At 42.3% G+C, this 17,878-nt stretch overlaps 1 protein-coding gene across 1 annotated transcript in view; it reads left to right on the plus strand.

Moving 5' to 3' along the window:
- GUCA1C (guanylate cyclase activator 1C) overlaps positions 1–17,878 on the plus strand; it is a 33,358-nt gene that overhangs the window by 1,756 nt on the left and 13,724 nt on the right.

Below are 17,878 nucleotides of genomic sequence, written 5' to 3' on the forward strand. Positions count from 1 at the left end.
TAACTGGGGGTGGGGGGGTGGGTGAGGTGCAGTGGCTTTTTATTGTCTGAATTGTTTGTGACAATATCTCATTGGCTGGACTGTTTCCCCGGGTCAAGGGGTGGGGCCCTTTTTCCTTCTGCTGGGGTGGTAAACAAGTAGAATCCACAAGCAAGTTGCAGTCTCTTCCCGTTGGGTCAGCAATCGATGAGGAGTGGTAGGGTGTGTGAGCGCCCCCTGCTGGCCTCCCGACTCCATTCTAAATGAGGTTTCCTCTTTTATTTGGCACAAGCCCAAATTATGTTGAAATCTAAACCCCTTCCCCTCCCACATTGTAGTATTTGGACGTGGGGTCTTTGGGAGGTACTTAGGTCATGAGGCTGAGCCTGTGGGATTAGTGCTGTTACAAAGAGACTCCAGAGAGCTTCCTCCTTCATGTGAGGGTGCAGTGAGAAGGCTGATTGGCGATGAACCAGTTAGTGGGCTCTCACCAGACACAGAATCTGCCCGAGCCTTGATCTCGAATGTCCTCAGTTAAAGAACTGTGAGAAATACATTTCTGAGTGGTTTAAACCACCCAATCTATGGTATTTTTGTTCTAAGAGCCTGAAGTGACCGGGACAGGATACAGTGTGCATGTTGGCGTGTTGTCTCTCTGTGTCTCTGTTTCCGCCCTCGCTGTCTTTGTCTCTGCCAGTCTATGTTTCACTCTCCGTGTGGCCGCTGCTGTGTCCCACTGTGCAACCCATTTCACTTGTACTCTAGACCGCAGCTTCTCAGACTCTGACAGAACTCCCGAGAAGTTAGAAGATGAGGTGTTAGCAGGGTTGGTTGGTTGGTTTTTAGTTATTCTTCCAAGTAACTGGTGACATATCCTGTGGCAGCGATTTTGTGGTTAGGCCAGTGCTGGCGGGAGCACCGCCTGTCAGCGGCTCACGTGCAAGAACAGGAACATGTGAGAAGGAGCGCTGGGCAGAAACGGGGAGGGCTGTCAAAACGGAGCGCTGCTGAGGCGGCGGGGCAGACGGTGTTCAGATAGGCGGGCTGGCATGTGCGCCACTCGAGTGTCCTCTCGGGGCCAGTAGCTGGCGGGCCAAGCCCATCTCAGGGGCTTTATTTAAATGACTTTGAAGTTCTGCTCGTGTTCATGATTTATCCTTGAGATTTTCTGTTTACTTAGGAAGCAGGCACATCTAGGCAGTGATGACTAATGCCACGCAAGGTGTGGAGATCTTGATATAAAATCAGATTGTAAGATGAGAAGAGTAAGGATGGTTCTTTATCAAGTGATAGTAAGAAATGATATGCATTTAGGCACAGGGAAACCAAAAAAAGCCATCTCTTTAATTGGATCGGTGAAGCCATCAGCTGTCCAGCACCCTGGAGGATTTGCTCTTTCTGTGGAGCTCTGCTTAACCGTCCTGGATGGAAATCATTCCGAAGTGCATTTCATCCTTTCCTGCCTCCTCAAAGTACCGCTCAAACCTTTTTTGATAGCAGATTCATTATTATGAACATTGGTTGTTACAGTCTTGAAATGCCACGAAGCACCCATGCCTATTGAAGTTGCTGGGGCTACATCTCCTATTGTTAAAAATCCTGAAAATAATGTGCTTTTGTCAGGTTTGCTTTTAATTGTTTTCCTCTTTCTCTGCTGTCAAACACACCTTTCCAAGCTTTCTGGTTCTTCTAATAATAATGAGCTTCCAATCTCTTTTTCCTCTGCCATTTCTAGCCTGGCTTTCACTTGTACTTGTTAACTAAATGTACTAGAATAGTGCTTAAAGTAGAAATAAATAGATCCTAAAGTTTAGAGCATCAGGTTTATAACAATTCCTTTGGCTAATCACACACCTCAGGCCTCTCCTTGTCACTCAGTGACAACAGTTAATGCTTGAGACGTGTCTGACACTGTGTTAGGCACAGTACGTAGAGTGATGCATTCAACATCACAGCAATAACAGAACCTACCTTAAGGTAGCGCCCATAAGGTTGGCACCTCAGACCTTCTCAGAGGGTAATTGACTTGGGGCCCCAGTGCATTGCTTGGAAATCCTTCACCACACACAGAGTCCATGCTTGGGTTTAGATTATCACCAGTGTTTGAGTGCAGTGGAAATAAGAAGGCAACCCATTTCTAAGACGTGGGATTCCTTTGTCAGCAGGCTTTGACCCAAGGATTCCCTGGTGGCTTTGTCAAACTGTAGGTTTCAGGAGTGCCTAGGACACTTCTGTCCACACTTCTTTCAATACCTTTCTTCAGCCGGGTCAGATTAGCTCACTCAGCCTTTCCTGACATCCTTTCTGTTTACGTCCACACAGCAGTTCTCCAAATAAAATCTTTAAATTGGGATTAATAGGTCTAATAGCCAATGAATGAGAGCCACAGAAAAAGAGCCCAGAGAGAATGTAGGGTTATAACAAAAGAAACCAGGAAAATTTTCCAGACCTATTAGATACAAGTTTCACAAGGGCCTAGCACAATAAATAGAAAGAGATTGACTGACAGCATATGTGGAGAATTTTTTTTTTTTTTGAGAGAGAGAGAGAATGCATGGGAGGAGGTGCAGAGTAAAAGAGAGAGAATCTCAAGAAGGCTTCATGTGGGGCCTGAAGTGGGGCTCAATCCACAACCTGGGGATCATGACCTAAGCCAAAATCAANCTGACTGACAGCATATGTGGAGAATTTTTTTCTTTTTTTTGAGAGAGAGAGAGAGAATGCATGGGAGGAGGTGCAGAGTAAAAGAGAGAGAATCTCAAGAAGGCTTCATGTGGGGCCTGAAGTGGGGCTCAATCCACAACCTGGGGATCATGACCTAAGCCAAAATCAAGACTGGGATGCTCAACCAACTGAGCCACCCAGGCACCCTGAGAAAAAAAATTTGTAATGTTTTTTAATGTTCAGTTATTTTGAGAGAGAGAGGGAGAGACAGAATGGAAGCAGATGAGAGGGAGGGCAGCGAGGGAGACACACAATCTGAAGCAAGCTCTAGGCTCTGGGCTGTCAGCACAGAGGCCAACATGGGGCTCAAAGTTGTGAACTGCAACACCATGACCTGAGCCAAAGCAGATGCTTAACTGACTGAGCCACCCAGGGCCCCCCTGAGATAGGGGATGAAAAAGATGATCCTAAAATCTAAAAAAAAAAAAATCAAAAACAAAATAACATTGAACTTCCTAACACCTACACTAGAGACTAAGAGTAAATGGAGAAATGCCTCCAGAATGCTGAAGGGGAACATTATCAAGCCAAATCACATATAAGGAGAGAATAAAAACAGTCAATGACTAAAAAACTTGCTTCACATTTATTTTTTCTTAGGAAGCTACTGGAGCAGGCACTCAAGCAAAAAGAGGGAGTATATCAACAAAGAGGGAGAGAGTGAATCCAACATAGGAAAACAGATAGGGATAGTTTTGGGTCATGGGGCTGAAAAGTCCAAATCAACAGCTGGACAGAAAGCTCAGTGTGCTGCGAATCCAGATTGTAAAGGAAGAGGGAGGACTCCAGGAGAAAGACCTGAAAAAATGACACCGAGAGATTCTCTACTGTGCTTGAGAATTTCAAAAACAATATAAATTTACTAATTTACATTTAATCTGATGGTCCCTTTAAAAAACGAACAAGGTGAAATACAAAGAAAATTATTGACCTTTAAATAAAGCAACTTTAATTTTTTTTTTATTATGAAAACTTCACACATATACAAAAGCAGAGAGAATAATCTAATGATACCCTCACAGGCCAATCATCCATCTTCAACAATTATTAAAATTCATCATTTTCATTTCATCTGTTCTCCTACATTATTTTTTATTATTTTTAATTTAGACTTTTTAGAAAAGTTTTTATTTTAATTCCAGTTAACATATAGTGGTATACTAGTTTCAGGCATACAGTATAGTGATTCAACAGCTTCATACATCATCTGGTGCTCATCACCACAAGTGCAAACTTAGTCCCCATCACCTATTTCATCCATTCCCCTCACCCACCTCCCCTCTGGTAAACTTCAGTTTGTTCTCTATAGTTAAGAGTCTGTCTTTTGGTTTGTCTCTTTTTTTCTTTGTTTTCGTTCTTAAATTGCACATATGAGTGAAATCATATGGTATTTGTCTTTCTCTGACTTATTTCACTTAGCATAATACTCTCTAAGCTCCGTCCATGTTGTTGTAACTGGCAAGACTTCATTTCTTTTTTATGACTGAATAATATTCCACCGAGTGTGTGGAATATAATGCACACAAACACATACAACATCTTCATCCATCAACCAATGGACACTTGGGCTGCTTCCATATCTTGGCTCTTGTAAATAATGCTACCAAAAACATAGGGGTGCATGTACCCTTTAAGCATGCTTTTTTTATTGTTTCTTGATTTGAGTTTGGATTCAAACAAGACCCATATGTGGAAATTGGTGGTTATGACCTTAAATCTGTTTTTTCTGTCCCTAGTCTGATCCCTAGTCACCTCCCCCCCCCCCCTTTCCATTTTTAGCCATTGATTTGCTGGGGAAGGTGAGTCATTGGTTCTGTAGAAGATTCTGCATTCTGGATTTAGTTGATTGCTTTCTTGTCTTCATATTACCAGTAAATTGGTATTTAGCTGTGGAAGCTTAAATAGATTCAGATTGATTTGCTTGGCAAAAATACTTCATAAGCACGTAATTATTGGTTGTCTCACTTTTCGTGGATTGTCCATTACGTTCAGGAGGTGTCAGCCTGATAACGATGAGGCAATTATTAACTCTATATAAAGTAAGGAAGTCAGTAATTCAGTACACCAATGGGTTATACAGAGGACAAAATTTACTACTCACTAAAATTAAACTCTTGACTTTTAGATTAACCCACAGTTGTGAGAGTCTGGATGAAGAACTGTGGTTGCTCGGAAATGTTTAACAACTAGTTCTGCAGTCAGAGACAAGCCCTGGTAACATATGTGGACTTCCATGGTGGAAATACTCCCACCACAGCCCATTTTGAGTTACCAGCTATTTAATAGTTGGCCTGCAAAATTCCTGAAAATTTAACAGTCTGCTCACACCAGCAGATACAAAGGCTCCAGCACACCACATGGATATATACAAGGGCCACAGAACTCAATACCTGTCATTTGCTATAACTGGAAATAAGCCAGTAATGTCTAGAATTGATAAGTCTCAACATAAGTAGAATAAGCATCATTACAAACATGTAAATAATGGCTAGAAAAATAACCAGAAAGTCTAAAGTTTTTAATTATAAGCCTTTTAGATTAATTTCGACTATGGACCAGTAAAACCCTAACTTAAAAGTTTAATGATAACAAAAAAAAAAACATTTTAAAAAGGTAACATAAAAGTTATTAGCGCGTCTTTGTAGGTGAAGTAAGTGATAGAAACGGCCCTCCTCAGAATTAAGGTCTGTCTCTGCACAAGGGACAGTATAGATTCCTTCCTTTCTACAACTGTGAATTGTCCACTCCATTATGGAAATCCTGTGGCCTCCAAAGATGAGGGTCCAGTCTGGCCCAAAGTTGGTAGTAACACTGTCTAAAACACACAGTCTCCATTAAAAAGTACAGTGCGGTGAAAGCATGTGGCTCTTGTGGTCTGTGTTAAACCCACACAGCGTGGACAGTGGAACTTGAAGGTAGGTGGGCTCCAAGCACTGGCCATGCTACCGCCACTTTCATAGTTCCCTAACCATTTGTGCCCTTGATTTGTTGGGGAAAGTGCATCACTGCCGAGGCAGAAGCTGAATGAGAGGCTGGTGGCCATTAGAGCTGGGTCTGGGGCAGACCCATTTTCATAGAACCACAGTGAAAATGATGGTGTCATTGGCTATTAGGTCCTAAAAGGCAGTGAATGTGGACGGGGCAGCACTGTTCTCACCTCAGCATCGTGTGCTTCACCTGGAAATTGATGCAAAATACCCAGTTCCCTGGAAACTGCTTCCTGTTCGAGGCATGAACCTGCACTCTGGGCTCTACGTACACAGAGAAACCCGAATGAACTTCCACTGTGCTCAAGTCCAGGCAGAGCCTGGCTAGGAGAGAAGCCACCCAGCACTATACTGCCCATACCTTTGCGCTCCAGCCACCCTGCTTTCTTCACACTAGATCTGTAATTTGCTCTTCCCCTGTCCTTTCTCTTTTTAAGTACAAAAAAGGATGAATTCATCCTTGTGAAACCACAGTGCAGAATCAGGAAGAATAAAAACGAATGGATACCCCCTTCAAATCCTGCATGCTTCTCCGGACCAGGCACCTACCATGGTGGCATGAAGAAGATGCTACAAATATTTACTGAGTGATTAAATAAAATAATAGAAGGGACAGCTTAAGTATCCTCACTATTATATATGCCCTTTTCCCCCTTTCCATTTCTCTCTCTCCTCCCCCCCACCCCCATATTTATATCAAGGAGGGACACTATGTCTTCCACAGTGTAACTTAGGTCCCAATTAGATTACCTCAAGGGATATTTTTTTTTTAATTTTTTAAAATGTTTTATTTTTTTCTGAGAGAAAGAGGCAGCATGAGCAGGGGAGGGTCTGAGAGAGAGGGAGACACAGAATCTGAAGACAGGCTACATGCTCTGAGCTGGCAGTCAGCACAGAGCCCGACGCGGGGCTCGAACCCATGAACCGTGAGATCATGACCTGAGCCGAAGTCGGACACTTAGCTGACTGAGCCACCCAGGCGCCCCTTAAGGGACATTTTAAAATTTAGTTTTTATCAGTATAGCTGTTAAGAATTTCAACTCACACACTCAAGCATTCAAGATATGTATGTAACTTTAGTTTTCCATGGTGAAGTTAATTTGTATTTTGAATCCCTGTTTTACCAAGGAGTGTTCTCCCTCTACTTTCCAGGGTTGCATGTGAAGCCCATGGGTGCATCTAAGTCTCCAGGTATTGATACAGGGCAGAGGGGCAGTTGAACCCTTTGGTATTTGTTGAGACCACATCTCTCCTCATCTCCTGGCCCCTCGCAAGGCTGCTGTCTGCATGGCGGGGCCCCCTGAGTCAGGTTTTCTCTGAGGCCCCTTATACCTCTGAGCATAGAAGTCTCTTAGACGGACTGAACAGATGTTCCTTCCAGCCTTTCCTCCTAAGGTCGGTGAATGAACCACGGTGCTTCTGTTCTTACGTCTGCCAAACCCACGTGGTGTTTCCGTCACCCAGACCTGCATCCATGCTGGCTCTCATAGAGCCGTGCCCTCTACCCCTCCCTATTTCACAGGGTCTTTCGACTCTCTTCCTTCTCTATTCCCCACCTCCCCAGCCGATGCCATCTTTAGTTTGGGTAGAGCCAGGAGAAACTAGAGAAACTGGCTCTAATTCTGTAGTCTTCCAGATCTTTTGTTTATGGCATAAATTTTATGCTCTGAATCCTAAACAGCTTAAATTATTGAAACTCAAGAGCTAAGAATGAATTCTGGATTTCTGTTTTTCTGCTACAGTGACTTCTCTCTTAGGCAGTGAAAATCCTCCCTGAATTTCAGGGCAAGATGATAGAAGGGATTAGCAGGAGCAGAGTCACTAGTCCTTAATGCACTATATTATTATCCCACCGCATTTGCAAATATTTACTGAACACCTGGAGGCATGGTGGAAGGAAGGTAGGCACAAATACGAATAGGGATTGGTCCCCATCCTCATGGGATGGCAAATGCATCCCCAAAGAATAAAAGGTAGTAAATAAAGAATCAAAGAGAGAGGGTAAAGCATACTATTTAGTTTCAGGCTTCTAGGTGGTTCTCCAGTATTACAAGGTTGCTTCTAAACCCTGCCCAGTGATTTGCTGATGGTCCAGCCTCTTTTTAGATGGGCAGGCTGGATGGAAGGTCCAGAAACTCTTCAGTGCCATCCCAGCAGGACAGACAATGGCAGAAAAATCACACTAAAATTTTGGAGAGGCGTGGGGATGGCGGGGAGTAGGTAGGTGGTATCCATGACTTTCTGTGCCCCCAAAGAGTTTAACGTCTAGTTGAGGATAAAAAATTATAACTAAATGCCCAAAGAGTAAAATAAAGCAGTATAACAAACTATAGCAGGGCTGTGCTATTCAAGGTACATTTACTGGGATCAGAAAATGAAACAAAAACTAAAACATAGAGTTAGGAAAGGTTTTGTGGAGAAGTTGAGGCCCTTTGGGACTTTGGAAGAAGTAAAGAATTTGAATTATTTATTACTAATAAATGCTAACACTTAACATTTCTGTACCAGGCACAGTTAAAGCACATTTACTAGAATCCTCTCAACAATAATATATAAGTATGCACTATTTTTAACAGTCCCATTTTACCTATGGGGAGACTGAGGCATAGAGAGATTTAGTAACTTGCCTGTAACTACACAACAGAATTGGAATGCTGGCAGTCTGACTCTAAGGGCTGTATCCTAAATTTCATTAGTATTCCACCTTTGACAAAGGAATTGAGAATTTCGACGAAAGGAACAGAAGTATGAGGTAGGAGTGAGAAAGATATGTGGGGACCTAACTAGGGCAGAGGGTTACTGCTAGAGCATAACCAGGGACCACACAGGTGCCTCACTGTGTCTTCGCTGCATACAGATAGCCTGTTGCTGTGACTTCCTGTTTTCTTACATCACAGCTGAGAAATGGGATACTCAGAACACTGAGATGCCAGGGGTGACTTGCCTGGAGAATCTCAGAGCAGAAAGTCTGCCCTTAGCCCCTCTGGCTCCTGTTTCACGTTCTTACTGTGTAATAGGTATGAAGGTTGGGGCGCCTGTGTGGCTCAGTGGTTAAGCCTCTGACTTCAGCTCAGATCACGATCTCACAGTCCATGAGTCAGAGCTGCACGTTGGGCTCTGTGCTGACGGCTCAGAGCCTGGAGCCTGCTTCAGATTCTGTGCCTCCCTCTCTCTGCCCCTCCCCTGCTTGTGCTCTGTCTTTCTCTCTCACAGATAAACATTAAAAATAATCTTATTTTTAAAAAAATTTTTAACATTTATTCATTTTTGAGAGAGAGAGTGACAGAGCGTGAGTGGGGGAAGGGCAGAGAGAGAGAGAGAGAGACAGAATCAGAAACAGGCTCCAGGCTCTGAGCTGTCAGCACAGAGCCAGATGAGGGGCTCAATCCCATGAACTGTGAGATCGTGACCTGAGCCAAAGACAGATGCTTAACTGACTGAGCCACCCAGGTGCCCCAAATAATTAAAAAAAATAGGTGTGAAGGTAGATATACGGCACTCTGGAGTACATCTAGGCATCTGGGTGGTATCTAGAGGGCCTCTGTGAGCTTCGACATCAAAATGCTCTGCCCCTTGTAAGTCTCTGAGCCTGTAAGCAAGATAGAATGGTTTCTCTGAACTTACAGGTTTGGAACTCAAACCATAAATGGAGTGATGGTTTAAGCCAGAGAAACTGTTGTGCGCACAAGGACACATTTAAACACTAGGATAAAACAAAGTAAAAGAGTGAGTTTTCAGGTTACTAAAAGTCACTGCCTTAGAAAACCCTGGGAATCAAGAGGGACAGAATGTGAATGATTTCTTCGAAATGGGGGTGATTAAACTGTTACAGAAAGAAAAGTGAGGGTAAATAGCGAGCTGTGGGTTCTAATAGATGATTACTACAGTATCTGTGAAGGTTTACCTATAAATATGTTCACAAATCAAATCTTCAGTGTATTAGAAGTTCTTGCTATAGATGTTTATTAATTTTGAGAGGGTGAGAGCACGAGTAGGGGAGGGGCAGAAAGAGAAAGAGAAAGAATCCCGAGCAGGCTCTGTGCTGTCAGTGCAGAGCCGGGCACGGGGGCTCAAACTCAAGAACCATGAGATCATGACCTGGGCTGAAATCAGGAGTTGGATGCTTAGCTGACTGAGCCACGCAGCTGCCCCCATCCTTGCTATTTTTAATGAGCCTTCCTGCAAATCTCTGTAAGATGAGCCACAGGCCACCACGGGCAATGGAGGCCCTGCAGGCGGGGGAGGGTCGCGGGGCTCCAGTCCCAACTCTGACCCTTACTGTTGTGTGCCGTCTTGGACAAGGCTCATAACCTCTCTGTCTCAGGGCCGTCGGTTCTAAAACCCAGACAAGACCTATCCTGCCTACATTCTCCCTGAGTTCATAGGAAATAACGTAAGAGAAAATGTTGGGGAAATGTGGACTGTGTCCCACAGAGGAATGGTATGTTTATCTGTTAAATGCAGAGAACTCTGACAACAGCCCCTGCAGATTTGCTAACAGTGAAGATTAACTCTATATCAAGCTCAAATTCGATTTCCTAATGAAAGGGGGTACCTACAGGTGCAGAGGGTTGCCTGCCCGCCATTTCTCTTCTTTAATTGACCCGGGTGCTATGGGCAGTCATTTGTGCTGTTTGGGGCCTCACTGGCCGGTCACAGAATGAAATTAATTAAATCAGAATCACTTTAGGGTTTCAACTGTCTTTTAAATCTAGGCCACCTGCACGGGAGCCCTAGCTCTTCTGGAAATTCTGAAGTGACCTTTGGTTATTTGGTTCCTTAGCTTCTCTTTGTGTGAGAATCCTTGAAAACTAGAGCAGACAACCTGGCTTTTAACTTGTGTCGTAATTGCTGCTATTCGTTAACCCCCGGGCTGCCCTGCAGCCTCTAGCACTGTGTCAGGTTGTCTGGCCTAGAGGGGACCGCAATTACTGCAGCTCTTCTTAAGACAACATTTACCGGAAACAAATGACCATCTATTAGATTGTATATCACTAGGCGGCAATCTCTTAAGCGGAAAGACGGAGGCGAGGCCCCTACTTCAGAACTACCAACATAAAAGCTCTCAGGAAGCATTTGTTGCTGGTAACAAAACACCTCATAATTGTGTACCGCTTTGTAATGTACAAAGTATTTTCATGTAAAACATCAATAATCAACATTTTGGCTGAGCTTCTTACAGAATTTTACCTGTTAAAGACATCAGCTGTACCTGACGACATACATTTAAATGTAAGTAGTTGCAAGTCATGTATTTGAACAGAATCTGTTGGAATTGTAGTTCTCAAATCTGGCTACATATTAGAAGCACCTGGGGGTATTAAAGTTACCAGTAGTTGGGGCTCCACTTGCGTCCCACTGAATCAAAACAATGTTTTGGTAGTTGTAACCTCCCAGGTGGTTTGAATGTGAGACCAGATACGAGCACCACTGTTCTAAGAGAAAGACCACCGTCAAAATGTTAGAAAGCTGGATTGTAAGCCCATTTCTGCTACTAAAGAGCTGCGTAACATGGATACATATTAAAAAGTGACTCTGAATCCAAAACTATTAATTCAGAAGCAGTTCCTCTGACTGTTCCAGTTATTACCATAATAGAGAAACACAGCCTTGATGCAAGTAATATATATATATATTCTACTGTCTGTGCTACCACTTTCTGTATCCTCTGTTTACCTCTTGTAGTCAGTAAAGAACAAGGATCCAGGTTCTTCCATGGGAAATGAAACACACTTAGGAGACAAGCTGACTGATTAGGGTAAGGCTGGATTTATCTGTGGCATTATTGCTTATGGAGACTGGTGTTTATAAGAGGCAAGCCACATTGGCTCCCTGAGGAAGTTCCTTGAACTTGACTCATTAAGAAATGATCAAACTCAGACAATTGTCCTGCCTTCCCCCCAAAGCACCTGAGATTGGCNAAAGGCTACCATTGCTATAGTCACTGGTGGGTCTTCCATAGGTAGCTCATTAAGAAATGATCAAACTCAGACAATTGTCCTGCCTTCCCCCCAAAGCACCTGAGATTGGCTTCTAATTTACAGTGGTCCAGACTTCACTGAGCTGGCTGCATGCTGGGGGCAGATGCTCAGGGCTTCCTGACTGATATCCAGGAAACTGATTAGTAATTGTGAGCTTGTTTGGTAAGTATTATGAGAAGCTCTTTGTTTCAGAATCTTTGAATTTTGCACAGTCATGGTCAAGAAAAACTGCATTTGATCTGCATACAGATCATATTATAGAACCAACCTACAAGCCAGAAGTATATTTCTCATCTTTAAGAGGTGAGTCTCTTTCCAGGACATTCTGGCAATTCTGTAGCTGATGGAGACTATGTTTACTGTTATATCAGTGTTTGTAGGTTAAAATGGGCTAGGTCGTAAATCTTGAATATAACATGTCTCTTACAGATTTTAAAAATTCATAAAAATATGTGAAAAGCATTCATATGTATCTGACATAATAGAGTTGGCCCTTATATTGCCTAGTTTTTTGGCAGTTCCCAAGATGGAAATTGAATATCACTGACAATTATTGATCAGTCATATAATGTGCTTATACTAGCTCTCTGGGTTTCCTTACTGTGATCATTGAATAACCATTTCCAGGCAGATGTTTCAATTCATACATGGCTGCTGAGTTGCCACAGCTGGCAAAATGTCACTGGAAAGTGTCACATGTAAAAGAATGAAAACATCTAAATGTCTTCAGGTTAGGGGCTGTGACAATTCATGAATTTTTCACAGACAGCGATTCTGTGAAAAGCAGCAGAATGCTAATGCTGTGAAAGGAAATAGTTTGAACTTGGGGTCCTGGTTTGGAGGATTTTTGTTTTATTTGGATCATTCCTTTTCTTGAATAAGAAGTTACACTAGAACAAATGGGGTCTGATATCTAGTTGTTGTAATAATAGTCTTTGATATTTCTGTGATCTTGGTGTTACTTGAACCCAGGATGCTGTGCATATTGGTTAATGCCATTTGGGGCCTTGTTTGGGTTAAGTGAGCTCAGATGTGCAAAGCACAATGCCTGGCCCTATGTGTCTAGTAAGTATTACGTCAACATCAATAGTTGTCATTGTCATTTTGATTATTATAATTATTACTAGTTCAGTCCATTTCTTATTTGCGAAATGAAAGACTGTTTTTAGAGATGAAATTCTACAGTTTGAATCAATGAAATGAAGCCAAGTTCCCCTAAGGACATGACCCAGTTTATAAATTTGTGGTTCCATCCCTGGGACAAAACTCCAAAGCAGATGTCTCTGAAATATATTGAGATGACATTTCAATATTTGTTTCTCGGGGTCTCTCAGGCACACAGAGAGTGATGGCAGGACCACATTGGCCTAGCAGATGACATCTACAGTGATATTTTTACCTGGGTGTTTTACAAAGTGAGAGAATGGAGGGATTGGTCAGGGCTGCAGGGCAGGTGTAAGGCCCCGAAGAGGGGGAAGTGCTGGACCAGATGCACAGCAAAGGAACGCTACAGAGTCTTAGTCAAAGGTAGAGGGGAAGATAGAACAAGGTTGGCTAAAGCAGGACCGGATGTAGGGTTCAGATCCGGGAGGGGCAGCTGGGGAAATTTCCTGGGGAAACGGGCAGTGAGAGCCATTATCTATGAGTGTGGCGGAGGTTAAACCCTAGTGCAGGGAGAGGGGCTACGGATTCCAAAATGGAGACAAGAAAGGTTCACCAAAGATGTCAAGGAGCAGGAGAGTCAAGAGGAGAGTGAACACCTTTTGCCCCGCTATGCAAGCCAGGTGAGGGAGGCCTGGAAACGGTGGCCCCAAGAGCCCCCTGGGCTCACAGTCTCCCTGAGACTAAGCAGCTCAGACCACACAGGCCGGCTTCCCCTTGGGCAGTACCAGGTATGAAGGGGGCACAGGTGCCAGGGTGCTGCGTTTTCAGACATTCGGAGTCACCTTACTTTATACGACTGTATTACCAAGTAGTTCACACGGTGAACCCAGAATAACACCCTGCACTGAATGTGTCCCATTTGTGTGAACACCTCTTCCTGAAGGAGAACTCAGTTGTAATGCATTGGAGGGCGATAAATATTGGTTGATATAAAGAACAAAGGCCTTAGAGGAAGGCTGACTGAATTTAAATTCCTGGATCCACCTACAATCTAACTTTGTCATTTAAAGAGTTTAGTTAGCCTCTCTGAGAATCTGTTTTCTCCTCTGGAAAGTAGGAATAGTAAGGCTACCTGTCAGGTTGCTATTAGAATTAGAGAGGATCCTTAGAAAGTGACTGGCACAGTACTTAGAACATGATATATGTAAGTAGATTTTATAGCTTTTATACTCAGTAATAAATCAGAAGATAATTGTTTCATATGCACGTAAGTTTTATAATTCAACTTTCTATCTGCATTTCAAATTGGTCATATCCTGAAAGCAACTGTGATTTACAGCAGGTTGTGGACATTGCCTGGAGACCATATATTCCACTGGTAGATTGTCTATTGGACAGAACACTATAGATTTTGTTTTCCTTATTTTTTATTACATTAGACTTCTAAAGTTTCATCTCTTCAATGGTAGAGAGAAAAAAAAAGCCTTATATAATTTTTAAATCTTTTTACACTTTAATTATAGATGTAAAAAGTATGCCTTATAGTTTCCTACATTTTTAGAGACCATAAGAAAGCCTGAACTTGAAGTCTCCTTATATTTTTTCTCTCTCTTGTTTTAACCCCCCTCTCCAAAAGGATTTATAACATATCAATGGGCCGAATTCCCATTAGAGACTTAGAAACTGTCATGTTTCCATATCTTGACCCTGTTTAACTCTTCCCTGTAATCCACTCCATCCTAAGAACACAGTGTATACATCTATAAAAGTGTTGGAATTAAAATTATTTTTGTACACGTGTTCTCAAACTCTCCTTTTCTGAGATTCCTGAGAATGGCCTTGTGTGTGCCAAATTTCCTCCCCACCCTCAACCTCAAGGAGGATCCAGACATCACCAAGCTAGTGTTTTAGGATTTGCAATACAGAATTAGGAGACAAATTGGTGAAGGGCTGATGCATCCTCGTGGTCAGGCTGCCATGAAGGAGTGGGGCAGCAGGAGGAATTACTGAAGGTTGAGCAGTACAGTGTATGTGTGGGAGCACACGGGAGAGGAAGTGGGTGTTGGGAAGAAATCCATAAATTTCTTCCAACTTGTATTCGTTCCAGAAATGAAAGTAAAGACTTGCTGTTATTTTCAATTAATTTTTTATTGCTGGACTGTCTTTGTAGGACTGTGTCATTATTCTGAGCCTGAACCAAATGGGTCATATTTTTTCTAATTAGTCTTAACAAGGTTACATAAATTCAAGTGAGAAGTCATAATTACAACAGCCACTTGGGCAGATACCTAGATGATAACATAGCCTACAGAGGAAGACATCTATAAGAAAAACAGCTTAGATCCATGGTTCCCAAATCTTAAGATACATCAGACTCACCTGGGGAGCATTTTAAACTGCAGACTCTTGGACACCATCCCAAGTAGTTTTGATGCTGTTGTTTGGGGTTGGGTTCTGGGAATCTGCATATTTCATTGTCCTCATGTGATTCTGATGCAGGGAGTTTGTGATCCTATTCTGGCACAAGGTCAGTCAGTGTCAGACATCTCCAGACAGTTCTGTGTGCCATGAGGGCTCTGGTACAAGTACAGAAATAGGAACTCAACAATGTTCCTTCGGATCGCATCAAAGAAAAGTCTTTGGGCCTTCTCTATTGCATTTTTCCTAGTTACATTTGCAGGAACATCTCACCTCTGTGGCTCTTATCTCTGTCTCCTGTCTTTGAAATCTATAGGTTAACTGAAGGCAATAATTTCTTTATCTTCCAATTTACAGAATAAGCATTACCTAAAAGCTTCTCCAGCACTAACACAAGCCATTAAATCACATTCACCAGAGTTCTCTCACCAACGCGAATTTCTACAAAATCTTACCAGAAAAATAATTGGAAAGAAGAGTCAGCTGTGGATCATTAAGAATTTGACTCTATAACAGAATGCTGAAGTGAGAACAGAAGAGGTACTGCTTGCAGGAGGTTTTGGAAAAGGCTCCACTTGTCTAAGTAGAAAGGCTTTCTTACCCTTCATTGCCTTTGGCAGTAGAATAAGCAGATTGTCCATGTTAAAGCTGTACAATGAAAATATTTATGCTCACCTCCTGATAGAGTTTGCTCAGAGCTTCCAGGGCCAGGAGTGGAAGGTGTTAGGACCACCTGCCCACTGTGCTTAAGCAGAAAATACCAAACGTTCTAAAGGCAACATGGCTCAGTCTAACCTGTTGGCACTCATCGTTCCGGTGATGCCCAAAACCGTGATCACTGAAGCAGGACTCAAAAAGTAAAACAAACTATCATGAAATATAAGGTTTTTATGGAAACACTGGAAGATCAACTTTATATTTATAGCAAGCCAGCTCAGTCTTCTCAGGGATGATGCTTCTGTAACCTTTTGGCAAACACACCTAAGAACTACCCAGGAAGCAGTGGTACTGAGTGGTCAGCCCTAGAGACACAGGAGGAAGACCTGGGAGCCAATGTGTCCCAGGTTGAATACTGTCCACCCAACTCATACTCTCCATACCTGCCAGTCTTGACACTCAAATATAATGGTCATGTCTGAAATCTAAACATATCTTGATGTTCTCTTAAATCAACTTCAACTCTATGATAACATATTTCCCTTGCATCAGCCATGGCTATGTTAGGGGTTAATATGGTAAAGTGGTAACAGCAGTAGGAAAGGCAGATGGAGAAAAGGTAAAACAACCTATGTTTTATACCCTTGAGCAAATTTCCTTTAGGAGATCCATTCAACCAGACTCCAGACTGTTAGCAGAAGTCTTATTGCTTATAAGAAATATTAACGTTATTGATTGGGTGATATCTCAGTTGTAAAATATAAAAATCTATTACCCACATGTAAATTTTAAAATATTTTCGTACTGTGTTTTTCTTTCCTTTTTAAAAATTTCTTTTAATGTTTTATTTATTTCTGAGAGAGAGACAGCATGAGCAGGGGAGGGTCAGAGAGAGTGGGAGACACAGAATCTGAAACAGGCTCCAGGCTCTGAGCTGTCAGCACAGAGCCTGATGCGGGGCTCGAACCCACAAACCGTGAGATCATGACCTGAGCCGAAGCTGGGCGCTTAACTGACTGGGCCACCCAGGTGCCCCTCTTACTGTGTTTTTCTGACTACATAGGTAGAATGTCAACAGGGTAGAAAATTTTTAGAAATAATACATTTTAAAGACAATGCTACAGTGATTAGCACATTGGCTTTCAATATTTGAGATGTTGTAGTAGTCCTAAAAAAACAAAACCAACCAACCAACCAACCAAACAAAAAGCCTTTAATCAGCCAAGCAGGCTTTGTTTCAGATCCAGAACTACTGGTGATTTTTCAATTGCTTTGCTTATAGACTAGACACAAAAGCTTGAGCCTCAAAGCAAACACATACCATTTTATAGGCTGATAAGTCTCAAGTTCTTTTTTTCTAAGGGAAAGGCATACTTTTTGTCATATCCTGTTTTGTAAATAGGACTCTACCATCAAAAATTCCAAGGAGAATACAGCTGACAGCATGTTTCCTTGGGCTGAATATACTACTTTTGGCATCTGAATTCCCTTGGGAAAATAGCAGTGAGTGGGTCACACAGCTCCCTACAGCTGGTCACTTTTCTTATGATAGTTGAGCATTTGGCTGAACAGGTTTGAAGCCTATGATTTTAAAGAATGACAACGACTATTTCTGTGTCAACTGAGAGTGTTTTACCCATTTAAAACAGGCTGAGGGGAACTGCCTAAGCTTGAAAGCCTTAAACAGTCTTTTCTAAGATTGACTAATATGGCAAAATCTTTACAGAAAAGAGGCTCATAAATTTTGATTCATACTGAAAACGACATACTTAAAAGGAATCCGAGAATTTAGCATTCCAAAAAGATCAACTGGGCTCTCTAAAAAGGAGTACAGAATTTATCTAGTTGGTGTTTCCTTTATGTTAGAAACTGGTAGCTGGTCTTCTCTCTGAGTGGAGGACAAAACCTCAAATACTCAGGAGAAGACAGCCACTGTAGGGTGTCCAGTGGTGAAGACACAGCCTTCCATCAGGGTCAGGTCAGGACCTTTTTTTTTTTTTTTTTTTTTTTTTTTTTCACTAAAAAGAA

This window comes from Crocuta crocuta, unplaced genomic scaffold (assembly GCF_008692635.1).
Source record: "Crocuta crocuta isolate KB4526 unplaced genomic scaffold, BGI_CrCroc_1.0 scaffold56, whole genome shotgun sequence".
NCBI classification, from domain to species: domain Eukaryota; kingdom Metazoa; phylum Chordata; class Mammalia; order Carnivora; family Hyaenidae; genus Crocuta; species Crocuta crocuta.